Source organism: Jaculus jaculus, chromosome 9 (assembly GCF_020740685.1).
Source record: "Jaculus jaculus isolate mJacJac1 chromosome 9, mJacJac1.mat.Y.cur, whole genome shotgun sequence".
Lineage (NCBI taxonomy): Eukaryota > Metazoa > Chordata > Mammalia > Rodentia > Dipodidae > Jaculus > Jaculus jaculus.
In genome coordinates, this window is record NC_059110.1 from 62,119,876 (window position 1) to 62,133,628 (window position 13,753).

General features: G+C 39.0%; 1 non-coding gene across 1 annotated transcript; it reads left to right on the plus strand.

Annotated features, from left to right (window-relative positions):
• The first annotated feature begins 1,520 nt into the window (after positions 1–1,520).
• LOC123463650 lies at positions 1,521–1,710 on the plus strand. Its single transcript, XR_006639053.1, has one exon. It is a non-coding gene; the product is annotated as a U2 spliceosomal RNA (small nuclear RNA).
• The last annotated feature ends 12,043 nt before the right edge of the window (positions 1,711–13,753 follow it).

The window sequence follows — 13,753 nt, forward strand, 5'->3', positions numbered from 1 at the left end:
GCCTGGTGCAGTCAGGATGTTAAGTCAGTTAGGCAAGATTAGATGAACACCTAATTACATCCCCTCTAGGTTTCCTGACAACTCCTTTCCCTGACCACATCCCCTTCCCCCTACAACCCTATATAAACCTACATGTAAGAACAAACTCTCGAGGCCATGACAAACATCTAGCATGGTCTCCTTCTTGTGTCTGTTTGCCTTCTTTCATTCAGGTTAATTTTTCCCCTCTTTTCCTTGTTCGACTCCCTGCTGGCCAGGGCAAGTGGCACCTGAACATGAGGCCCAAGGTACGAAGAAAGACCTGACCGTCGCTCAAAGTGGATGGCCGTCCCAGCCATTAGACTGCCACCCCACTGGAGGGGTGAGTGAAGGTCTGCATAGAGGTCACTACAGACAATACACCTGTAAAACAGACCCGCAGCACAATCGACACAGAAAAGCCCACCTGTGAAACTGATCCGTTTGAGGTGAGCGACGAATTTTAGGCAATTAAAGTAAAGACTATTGAGTCATTTTTTTTCAAGGCACAAGAACTGTGGGACTTCCTTTTTGCACTTCTCTTCCTCCTTTTACTTTCGGTTGGTACCATCGTGTGGAATTGCAACATAGCAACAGGGCAACTGAAGCCTCTTGGCCAGGACTACCCTCTGGCACTGGTTGAAGGCCCCTAGCTCCCTGTGCTGGGTGTTGGCAAAGACCTCCTATCTAGCCTCTCTTCCTATCAACAAAACTGGGTACGCAACAGCCAGTAAATGCTCTTAGAGTGGCTGCCAGTTCTTAGAATTGCAGTCAGGCTCACGCCAGGCCCACCAGGGACCCCCCGTGCTGGTTCTCTGACTGGGAATGTTGCCCTCTGGTCTTGCCGTTTCTCCTCTTTCCTTTTCTATCATGGGACAGACCCTAAGTAAGCATAAATTGTTGAAAGGCTTAAAACTTCTCTCAGGACATAAGAAACATGGGTTAAAGAAAAAAAAATGATTTAACAAAGAGTAAAAAGGAACTAATTGCCATAGTAAAAGATATTTTAAAAACACAAGGAATTGAGATTGCTTCAAGTTCTTTTTGAATTTAACAGAAGGATATGTTCTTTTTATATGTGTGTGTATATGTGTTTATGTGTGCTCATTGTGCTTGCCAGTCATGTCATGGTTGTGACTGTTTGTAACTAAAGAGATGCGATGGACGCAGGTGACATTCCTTTCTCTTCTAGAGAACCATTTCAAGGAAATCAAAGACCTAAGCATAGAAATTAAAAAGGAAAAGTTAAATGTCTTTTATAGGAGTGAATTTGACAGATATTTGTTCTAGGTCAACTTCACCTTACATAGAGGATCATTAAAAACAACAAAACTTCCTCTAAAGAGGTAACTTATAATTTGTCAGATATTTTAAAAAAGATTATAATGTCCTGTTACTTAAAAGGAGGATGCATCATTCCCAAGTGTATTAAGACTGCTTTCTTTTTAGTAATAGGATTAATCAATTTGGTGTAATTTTTTAATAGCCTTATAAGAAAGATAATCACTTCTCAGCCTTTTGGCTAAGATCAAGTGTAGAATCTGTTCTTATCAGTTTAATATCTGATATGTTCTCTATCCAAGGACAATATATTAAATGGATTTTGGATCTTGGAGTTGGAATAGGAGCTTACTCCATCCACTCCACACATCGACCTGGTATTGCAGTACTTCCAGGAATGGTGCACCCCCTTGCAGGAATAAAAGAGAGAGAGAGAGAGAGAGAGAGAGAGAGAGAGAGAGAGAGAGAGAGAGAGAGGAGATAATTTAATTAATGATGGGGTGAGATGAATTGATTGAAGGAATTGGAAAAGAATTTTTCAATGTTGGGACATCGAATGCTCATTAAAAATGCTTTTTGAGTGGTACTGAGAATCTTAAAGTATGTGGATAAAGATGTGCATATGTAGGAAAGAATTTTCAGGCTAAACCTAAATGCCATGCCTAAAGTTAGAGATTCTTCAACTGTTTACAGACTCTTAAGGATACTCTAAAAGTTTTATATAGGGACATAGTCTTAATGTAAATTCATCTTACATTAGACACAGGTGATGTCTATGTTAGGTGGGTCACAAAGTCATAAGTACAGATGTAATTGGAGGTTTAACCAGGTTAAACATAGACAAAAGTCTATTTCCTTGTGTTTTGCAAATGGGTAAATTTGCTATGTAAATCAAACAACTTCGGAATAGGAAAGAAATGTCAGGATGCTTCCCTCTCTGCTCTGTAATTTCATTTTGCTCTTGCTTTCCAACATATGTTACTTAAATTCATGGAAAGCTGGACTCTGAAAAAACAGACAGATGGAATCCTCTTTATCTCAAACCCCATGCAAGTTTAAGCCATGTGTCCCCCAGACTCTGACTAGAGACAAAAATGGCCAATTGTCTCTGACAAGGAAAAAGGAATACAGCATATAACTGTGGTTCTCTTTAGTTCATCTCTTATGAACACCTAAAGTCACATCTGTTAGATAAAGGCTCTCACTAGACAAAATGTTAAATAGATAAACTGAGTCTTATGATAAGGCCTCACTCATTAACAGGTCACTGATGCTAATTTGTTATGATTTAAGGGTTATAAAACTGGCTTTAAGACTCTCTCAGTAAAGTAAATTAGGTTCCTCTTTTCATCAAGGTTTTAACTATTCTAAAGATAAAGGCTCACATAGAAATGGTTAATTTCCAAAGGTGAAGTACTCATACCTAAAGACATTGTGACTTTATAGATAGCTTCTGTCTTATTTATGCTAATTTTATTGAATGGTCATAACTAGGATTAATCACTTAGGTTTAAGTGATTTAATTTCAGTAATAATAACTTTCATCTTCCTGGGATTTGTTGGGATAGCTTACTTAAACTTTATCAAATTTAAGCCATGGGTAAAACATAAAGTTGTTTTATGTTAATAAAAATTTCTGTGGTACATAAAATCAATAGTTATCAAGCTTAAGCCAAAATCATTGGTTGTCAAATAATGTTTTTCCTTTCAAAAAAATTTATCAAGGGTTATATTAACATTTAGCTAGCTATTTTGGCTCAGGAAAGACCAAATTCTACTCTATTGTATGTAAAGTAACTGTCTCAATTTTTGCATCTTAAGTTCAGTGCTTATAACAAAATTAACTCTTAAGACATATTCCCTACTTTAGGGTACAGCCTCATGCTCAAGCAATGGTTCTCATCTAATATATATATAATTCAAGCTCCATAGTTCTGTTTCCAATGTTTTCTGGGTAATTTGTACCCACACAGGTATCTGAACTAATCAAAGATGTTTTCACACAGGTGCTAAGACCTTATACTGTCTTATTTGTTCTTTTCTGATAATTTCTAGGTTAAATTATTTAAGTTTATAAATCAATCGGTACTCTTTTCAAGACTGGTAACAGGTTCTGACTATATTTATAAATGTTAGATATTTAAAATGTGAGATGTGCCTACTTCCTATGCCTCAGATATATGGCTTATGATGCCACAGTATAACAAAAATTTTAAAGATAGGACAAAATGATATTATAAGCCTTTGTGCCATTCTTTAACTAAGCCTATTTCAGTAATCAAATGTGCTCTATATGTACATACATCCAGGCTGGTGTAACTTCCTTTCTGATTGTGTTAATCACCTATGTATAAGCCAAAGCCAATTGGAATAATTAGATGAAAAAGTGTCAATATTTTGGCCTGTACTCCCATGTCATGAGGCCACTGGAGATGATGCGACACTTCTACACTGGCCCCTGGTAAGTCACCTGTCTTCCTGAGCAGGGAGGATATGGAGACCCAAACAAAATTGGTGTACAGTCTCAAACAGGAGAGTCACAATTGAGGAACAATTGGCCCTGCTGACTTCCCAAAGAAGGGAAAATTACTTGGCCAGCATGGCCCTGCCTCATCCTAACAGGCAAGACACCAGTAAACTATGGGGCTACTCCTGTGTCCCTAAAGTCTCTTTGAAGAGCCATTAATGAGCTCTAAGATTAATCCTTAATTAACTTTTGGCTATCTGCATGGTCTTAAACACTCAGAGAGAAATCTGTAAACAAAGATAAAAAATAATAATAATAACACTTTAAATGTATAAATGGCCCTTAATTTCTGAAATTACCTATAACCACGATGTTAGTACAGGAACAACTTGCTGCAGGCCATATTGGACGTACCACCTCTCCTTGGAATACTCCTATCTTTATATTGCTCCAGGACCTTAGAGAAATTAATAAGGCCATGGTACCTATGGGGGCCCTACAACCAGGCCTCCCCACTCCAGTAGCAATTCCTGCAGGACATTGTAAAATCATTATTGACCTAAAGGATTGTTTTTTTTACAATTCCCTTACACTTCTCATCAGCATTTTACATTTAGTTTACCTGTGGTAAATTTTAGAGGACCTGAAGATAGTGGAGGATACAATTCTGAGCCAAAGAGTCACTTCTATCTCTTATAACAATAGCCTCTTCTCCTGGTCATTTGTGCCACTGACTTTACACCCACTGGGGTGTTCTGGCAGGAGGGGCCCCTTTTCTGGGTCCATTTACCCTCCAAAAGTTAAAAACGGGGAACTTATATCCCATAAAAGCTCTCCAAAAAACATTCTTCATCATGCACTGTTTGTCCTAAACTTTTTAACCCTTGACACTCAAGGAAAGTCAGCAGCTGATCGCTTTTGGCACACAAATACAAAAATACCTTTGCCAAAGCCATGTGGAAAGATCCTTTAACTTTAAGATGGAATGGCCCAGACCCAGTACTTATTTGGGGCCAAGGATCAGTATGCTTGTCTGACACCAAAGAAAATGCTGCGAGATACCAGAGAGACTTGTAAAACAAGCTGATGACCCTCCAGTGACATCTCACATACCCAGGGAAGAAACACTTCCCTGATAGAATCTCCCCTTTTTTCCTAACAGGACAAAGCTGGAAGGACCTCTACTTATCTTAATCCTCTCACTTACAATCAGACCCATTATTATAATTAAAATCATGTCTTTTATATCTCAACAGATTAAAGCCATTAAGGTGAAGCCTTTACAGGTCCATTATCACAGACTGGAGCTGGCTGATTGAGGCGTTGCCACTGAAGACCTACCACCTGCAGCTGTCACTCTCCCTTTATCTTACATTCTGTACTCATTTACTATACCACTGTCTTCTATACCTCTGCTATCACTGCGGTCTACGTGTCATGGCCAAATAGCTACCCCTCCTACAGGAGCTGCATGAGGATTCAGACCTATACATGTCGGCTCACGATGAAGTGAGTGTGATATGGGCACCAATATGGGTGTGAGGCAAAGCACTGCAGGGGAAGGTCCTTATCTGACTGCTTCTGGATTCCCTGAGAGGTATACCTGGTTTGCATGGAGGTTGGTACCATAACTGTTATCACTAAGGCCGTGCCTCGCTCTCTGGCCACATAGGCACTGCCTCCCCTCCCCAAAAGGTACCAAGGGTCAAAGATTGTGGGAAAAGGACGTCCCATGGGAGGAGTCGGGTCCCTACTCCCCCAGTTGATTAATGCCCACCGCTGCAAAGCGGTCCACCCCAAGGAGATGTTGGGAGCTATGAATCAAACCTCGGCCATGTTAACAGAAACTGCCATATAGCAAGTTAAGTTTCTACTTCCTCACCTAATACTCAACTACCAGAAACAAAGACTGCCATATAGCAAGTTAAGTTGCTACTTCCTCACCTAATATTCAACTACCAGGGGATCATACGCTTGGCTGAATACACTCCCATGCTGTCAGTAGCTGATGAAGAAACAAAGGCATTGCAGCCCACCACTGAATAGCAGGACTCCCCCTCTTTTATATAAAAGAAGGGAGGAGATGTTGGGAGCCATAGAGCAAAAGCCTCTCCACTTTGCTTGGGCCTGCTCATAAACTGACTCATTACTCAGAAAGCTGGTCCACCCAGCTTTCTGTTAGGTACTTCTGGAACCAGTCAGCAGGCTGCTTACAGAATCTTATCTTTTGCAAAAGGCCAGTTTATGGTCAGGATGTGAAGCCTGGTGCAGTCAGGATGTTAAGCCAGTGAGGCAAGATTAGATGAACACCTAATTACATCCCCTTTAGGTTTCCTGACAACTCCTTGCCCTGACCACGTCCCCTTCCCCCTACAACCCTACATAAACCTACATGTAAGAATAAACTCTCAAGGCCGTGACAAACATCTAGCATGGTCTCCTTCTTGTGTCTGTTTGCCTTCTTTCATTCAGGTTAATTTTTCCCCTCATTTCCTTGTTCGACTCCTTGCTGGCTGGGGCAGCAGACCAAATGGCTGAACCTTCACCAGGCCCTTACAGGAAACACCTAAACCACAAGACACTGGAGTGGGTGGGATCAAGTCTAACTTAAATCTTCTTCATCTTTCCTCCCTCCCTGTCCCCGCTCTCTCTCCTCCCTAACTCTTGTATATTAGTTATCTTTTCCCTCATTTTCTTAGTGGGCACTGACTTGTAACTCCCAGTACCAGCATGGCACTATCATCCACAATGAGCTTTTGATCAGAGAAACCTACAGGGTTTCCTAAAAGACAGACAGATTTCTGTCAGAGTACTTGATGACCCACTAAAGATCAGCGGTAAGACCCTATTGCTGAAGACTCCATATGCAGCTGACGTGCAAAATGGAATGGCATGGCTGATGGCCAGGAGGGAGTCAGTCTCCAGACAGTCAGTGCATCTAGTGCCAGAAGGTGCTACATGGGCGACTGGGGGAAAATGACCAATATCTGTCCAAGCAACTCATGGTCTAACCTACTTAGCAGCAAATAACCTGTTGTGATGCCCACACAAGTGCAATAGTGGCACACAGCCATGGTGGGGAACCAACTGCTCTTGATTTGGCTAATTGATCCCCTCAGTGATATGGGATCCATAGCTGGAGCTGGGAAACAAGTCAGAACCATATCCAAACATAAGCCCACTCTCCAATATCATGGGGTACAAGAGGGCCTACACCTATTAAACTCTTTATTTAAAAAGTAAGGGTTATCTCATTTGTCCTGGTGCTAACTTACTCTCTGTTGGAGATTCTGCTTCTCTTTTTCAGATAGATGCAGATCCTAAGGAGAGAGCCACCCCATCATACCACACCTCAAAAAGGCCCCGACTGAAACTAAGGAAAATTGGCAAAACAAGCAAAGGTGCTGTTTTCCTGATGAACCAGATACCAGCACAAGGGGGAAGGAGACCAACACACAGAAAAATCAACTCCTACCAAATCAGAGAGTCAGAGCCTCAGAGGCCCCCAACACCTCATCACTGAAGCAGACCAAAAATGAACCCAACGTGGGTCAGGGTAATTTTGTGGAAGAGGGGCCAGAAAGAATGTCAGAGCCACATGTTGGGTCATGCTATGCAGAGACATTTATCGTACCAATAACTGTGGGCTAACTCCACAATGCACTACCCATATACATCAACAAAGAGGGGCTTTTGGGTAGGGGGTAGGTCACGGATGAGCCTAATAATGGTACCAAACTGCCTATATTTGCTGACTAGAAAACTAACTAACTAACTAAATAAATAAATAAAAAGAATTATAAAAAAAAGAAAGAAAAAGAAGAGAGAAAGCAAGAGAATGAGAGGAGTAGGAAAGTCCTCAAAGACAACACTAAATTGTGAGCTAACCAAATGTGAATGGGATATTCTATTGTACATGTTAATGAAGCTTAACTACTATGTAAGCCAGTGGGAGTTTCCACACTTGTGTGGAATTTTGTAACAAACTGGAATGGTTTAGAATTAACTAGATGGAGAAGTTACCTGGAAAGTCAATGAGAATGGTCTTGAGCAGTGAGAATATAATGATCTTTAGCTGAGGAGATGACAATCTGAGTGTGAAACAGCTGATGAATAAAGTGCTTATCTATTTCATCACCAAACTGGAATAGCTTTAAAAATAAAATAGAAGTCATATTAATAATTGGCTCAGGTAAATAACTCTTGGCTTTGGTTTCAATTAGACTTCTTTGACCTCAGGAGCCCAGGGATGCATGGGCAACACAACTGTTGTATTTAATGCAAGATCTTGCATATTTTGCATTGCTCTTCAGAATGCAGTGTATTTTTGTAGTAAAAGCAGAATCCAGTAGCAGGCCTTTATGGTTAGACTAAAATTGCATGTAAGGTAAAAAACAGGCCAGGATAATACAAAATAGATGACAATCAAATCACAAAAGACTTTTCAGAATTTTCCAGTGATAGGAAATCAGTACAAGAGTGTAAGAAAAGTAAGAACCTATCAGTCTTATGCTTTAAAAATATTCACATGCTGGAGAAATTGCTCAAAAGTTAAAGGCACTTGATTGGAAAGCCCATTAGCCCATGCAAAATTATAAAATTAAATTTATTATAGCAAAAGATCTAAGTATCTTTGGTTTACTACTGCTTGAAAAGTTTCACTTAGCCAAACATGAGGAAATATTATATATGTCCTAATTTGCACAAAAAAATCCACTTAATACTCAGAGAATTCAAAACAGATGCATACAAAATCTAACAAAAAAGAGGCAGGAATCCTTAAATGGGATAAATTAGGAGAATCTGATGTAGAATTCTACAAATGTGATAAACATTTATTAGAAAAGCAAACCGCAGACAGATGTGCCCTTAAACTAATCAAACAAAAGTCCTTGAAAGGCTCAGTAGTAGGCATAAATGGAAAAGACAGCAGAAAGAATAGAAACACTACACAAAAGGGACTATTATCAGTGTCCTGTGTACAAAATGAATTGTATTCCTTAAACAGTTGGAAGTCATCTCAATATAGCAATGCCCACTGATAAACTGATAAAAGCCCTTGAACAACAAGCAAAAAGAAACCTAAAGATTATGAATGTTCTCCACATGGGACTGTCCTATCAATTTTGAAGTGCTTGTATAATATAAAGAATTTTAGGGGCTGGAGAGATGGCTTTTCAGTTAAGGCACTTGCCACAAAGTTGAAGGACCCAGGTTTGATTTTCCAGGATCCATGTAAGCCAGATGCACAAGGTGGTCCATACATCTTGAGTTCATTTGCAATAGCTAGATGCCCTGGCATGCCAATTATCTCTCTCTCTCTCTCTCTCTCTCTCTCTCTCTCTTTCTTCCATTAGTTTAAGGACACATCTGTCTGAATTTCACTTTTCTAATAAATGTTTGTCACATTTGTAGAATTCTACATAATACTCTCCTAACTTATCCCTTTTGAAGATCCCTGCCTCTTTCTTGGCAGATTTTGTATGTTTGTGTTGAATCCTCTGAGAACTAAATGGATTTATTAAACAAATTAGGACATATATACTATTTCCCTGTGTTTAGCTAAGTATATTTTTCCAAACAGTAGCAATCCAAATATTCTTAGATAAAAGCATCTTTGGCCATAATGACTTTTGATTTTATGAACTGGATAGGCTAAAATAAATGCACTCATGTTACCAAGACAAACATATTGGTCATTGGTGTAGCAGTGCTAGTTTAATGAGTCAAGGACTCATAGCAAAACAGACTAAGCTATCTCTCCAGGCCCAGACCTCAGTTTTAATACTAGTCATGGCTCCTCTAAGCTTTGTGTTAATGGCCAAATTATTGGACCTTTCTATTCTCTGATTTTTTTTGTCTACAAATTGTTCTAATATTTATTTCATATGATTATTATAATAACTGAATAGAGTATAAAGCCCTTAACACATACATGCGTTTAAAGGAAACACTATAAAAATGGCAGTAATTGTTATGGATGTTGTACCAGGTTCTCCTGATTTCAGTAAATTGGTTATGTGAGAAATAATAATATGATGATGGTCCATTAGATATACATATTTCACATAAAACTTCAGTTTACAGGCTAAACAAACCAAGTGTACTGAACATCTGCCATTTAGAGTCTAGTGTACAGAATACAAATTTACAGGCTGTAAAGTGGTTCAGGGCATGCCTGGGTCAATAGATATCAAAGCACCAAAATACAGATAGAAACCTCATGCCTTCAGGGCTGGAAAAATGGCTTAGCAGGTAAGCGCTTGACTGTGAAGGACCTGCTTTGAGGCTCAATTCCCCAGGACCCATGTAAGCCAGATGCACAAAGGGGGCACACGTGTCTAGAGTTCATTTGCAGTGGATAGAGGCACTGCCGCACCCATTCGCTTTCTCGCTCTCTCTGCCTCTTTCTCTGTCTGTTGCTTTCAAATAAATAAATAAAACAAAAACATTTTTTTTTTCCACACAAAAAAAAGAAACCTCATGTCTTCAAAAAGCAGAATCAGAACCAAGGTCAGCCAGACAAGCAGCTAAATGACACTCAGAGCAGGGGTGATATTAAAACACTGGAAAGATTGTGCCTCCCAATGTCAGAAATACAAAAAAACATATTCTGTCTTTTCTATCAAGTGGTTAGATAAGATTGGGAAACTTATCTTTAGGAAATGTCTTTTAGTGGAAAAGCCCTCCTGAGTCAACAGTTCTTGAAACCAAAGCTTAGCCCATCATATAAGAATGTGAGGCAAGTTCTAACTAAAACAGAGTGAGGCACAGGATCCTTGAATTAGCATTAAGACCCAGTAAATGGCCCACTATTAGTACCTGCATGCTTGAACTCTTTATGGCTATACATTCTTCTACTAAGTACACATTGTGTCTTGCTAATATACTTTGGATTTTGTGGTCATTCTCTGACCCTAGATTCATTTCTAACAGAAACTCAGTACTATAAAAACTCTGAAGCTTGTAGCCATTGTTAACACAGTCAAGGCTTAAATTTCCAACTTGGAAAATTAAATAGTAGCATTACATGCTCCATGGGGTTAGGATGAGAACTAAATGGCATAATATATGTGAACATCAGACATTTGATGTTATGCACTGGGCACTTTTTATCATTAGCAATTATGATTACCATTACTTACTCTGATTCCACATACATAAGGTCATATTTTATTCAGATACAACTTGTTAGTATGGATACCATGTATTCAAGAGTTAAACCCAGTATATACTTAGCCCAAATCTAATCTTTAGCTAAAAGTGGTAACAATAGATTGCATAGAATGTCTTTTATCAATTTTGTATGTTTCCTTTGTTTTGTTTTGTTTTTTAATTTTTTTTATTAATTAGTTTTGTATTCAGAAAATAGAGTCAGTTTGGTACCATTATTAGGCTCATCTGTGACCTATACCCTCCCCATTGGCCCCTCCTTGTTGAGGTATATGAGTCGTGCATTGTGGACTTAGCCCACAGTTATGGGTAAGATAAATGTCTCTGCATATCATGACCCAACATGTGGCTCTGACATTCTTTCCCCCCATCTTCCACAAAATTTCCCTGAGCCGTGTTGGGTTCATTTTTGGTTTGCTTCAGTGATGAGGTGTTGGGGGCCTCTGAGGCTCTGGCTCTCTGATTTGATAGGAGTTGATTTTTCTGTGTGTTGGTCTCCTTCCCCCTTGTGCTGGTACCTGGTTCATCAGGAAAACAGCACCCTTGCTTGTTTCAACCAATTTTGCTTAGTTTCAGCTGGGGCCCTTTTGAGGCATGATGGAGTGGCTCTCTCCTTAGGATCTACATCTATCTGAAAAATAGAAGCAGATTCTCCAATGGAGAGTAAGTTAGCACCAGGACAAATGAGATAACCTTTACTTTTTTTTTAATAGATAATTTAATAGGTGTAGGGCCTCTTGTAGCCCATGATTGATGGTAGCTTGATATTGGAGAGTGGGCTTATGTTTAGATATGGTTCTGACTTATTTCCTAGATCCAGCTATGGGTCCCATACCACTGAGGGGATCAATTAGCCAAATCAAGAGCAGTTGGTTCCCCACCATGGCTGTGTGCCACTATTGCACTTGTGTGGGCATCACAACAGGATATTTGCTGCTAAGTAGGCTAGACCATGAGTTGCTTGGACAGATAATTTTCCCCCAGTTGCCCATGTAGCACCTTCTGGCACTAGACACGCTGACTATCTGGGGACTGACTCTCTTCTAGCTTCTAGCCATGCCATTCAATTTTATGTGTCAACTGCATATGGTGTCTTCAGCATTAGGGTCTTAGCACTAACCTTTGGTGGGTCATCAAGTACTCTGACAGAAATCTGTCTGTCTTTTAGGAAACTTTGTAGGTTTCTCTGATCAAAAGCTCATTGTAGATGATTTCCCATGCTGGCACTTGGAGTTAAAGGCCAGTGCCTACTAAGAAAATGAGGAAAAAAGATAACTAATATCAAGAGTTAGAGAGAAGAGAGAGAGAGAGAAAGGGAGAGGGAGAGGGAGGGAGGGAAGATGTAGAAGATTAATGTTAGCCTTGATCCTATACTCTCCAGTGTCTTGTGGTTCAGGTGTTCCGTGTAAGGGCCTGGGGAAAGTTCAGCCATTTAGTCTGCCTTTTAGGAAGTAGAATTTTATGGTACCATTGCCGTTTGGGTCTAGATTTGTGTTTCCCACCCCTTTGATGCCCTTCCCTCCCTCCCCATACATCCTAGTGTCTAGTCCACGAGATGCTTGCTGGATATGTATGTTTCTGATTGTTAATAGGAGACCTTAATACTCCCCTATCATCAATAGACAGATCTTCCAAGCAGAAAATAAACAGAGAAACAACGGAATTAAACAACACCATAGACTAAATGGACTTAACAGACATCTATAGAACATTCCACCTTAACACTATTGAACACACATTCATCCCAGCATCTCTGGGAACTGTCACTAAAATGGTCTATATATTATGCTATATAGCATGTTTCTACAAATTCAGAAAAAAAAATGGCATAATTCCCTGTATTATATCCTACCACAATGCATCAAAACTAGAAATCAGCAGCACAATAAAGCACAACTCCTGGGACTGAGCAACTTGCTATTAAAGAATGAATGGGTTTTTGAAGAAACCAGAAAGAAAATCTCTAAATTTACCAAACCGAAAGACAATGAAAACACAACATACTAAGAGTTATGGACCACAATGAAGGCAATTGTAAGAGGGAAGTTTATAGCACTAAATTAGTATATTACAAAAACTGAGAGATCTCAAATAAATATCAATTTGAAGATGTTGGAAGGACAAGAGTAGTCGAAGTCCCAAAAGGACTAAACTGAAATAAATTTTCAAGATCACAGTAGAAATCAATGAATCAGAAATTAAGAAAACAATTTTAGAAATTGATGAAATAAAGACCTGGTTCTTTAGAAAAATGAACAGGGTTGATACACCAATGGTCAATTTGATCAAAATTTTAGAAAAGGAGAAGACTCAAAACAACGAGTTTAGAAATGAAAATGGAGACGTTACAACTGATATCAATGAAATTAGAAGAATTATCTGGGAATATTTCAAAAATTTGTAATCCACAAAACTGGAAAACTTGAAAGTAATAGATGAATATCTTGACTCATATCACCTTCTAAAACTAAACCCATAAAACAGATAGACTACTGAACAAACAGAATTAAAAAGGTAATTAAAAATCTCACAACAGCAAAAATATGTCTGGGCCCAGATGGATTCATTGCTGAGTTCTACAAAACCTTCATTCAAGAACTAAACCAAATTCTTCTCAAATTACTTCACACAATTGAAAAATAGAAAATGCTCCAAAACTCCCAGTATAAAGCCAGCATTATTCTAATAACTAGACCTCACAGAGAAGCAACAAAAAACAAAATTATAGACTGATATCCCTAATGAATTTAGATATAAAAATTCCAATAAAATACCAAAAACTGAATTCAAGAGCACATCAAAAGCATTATATAG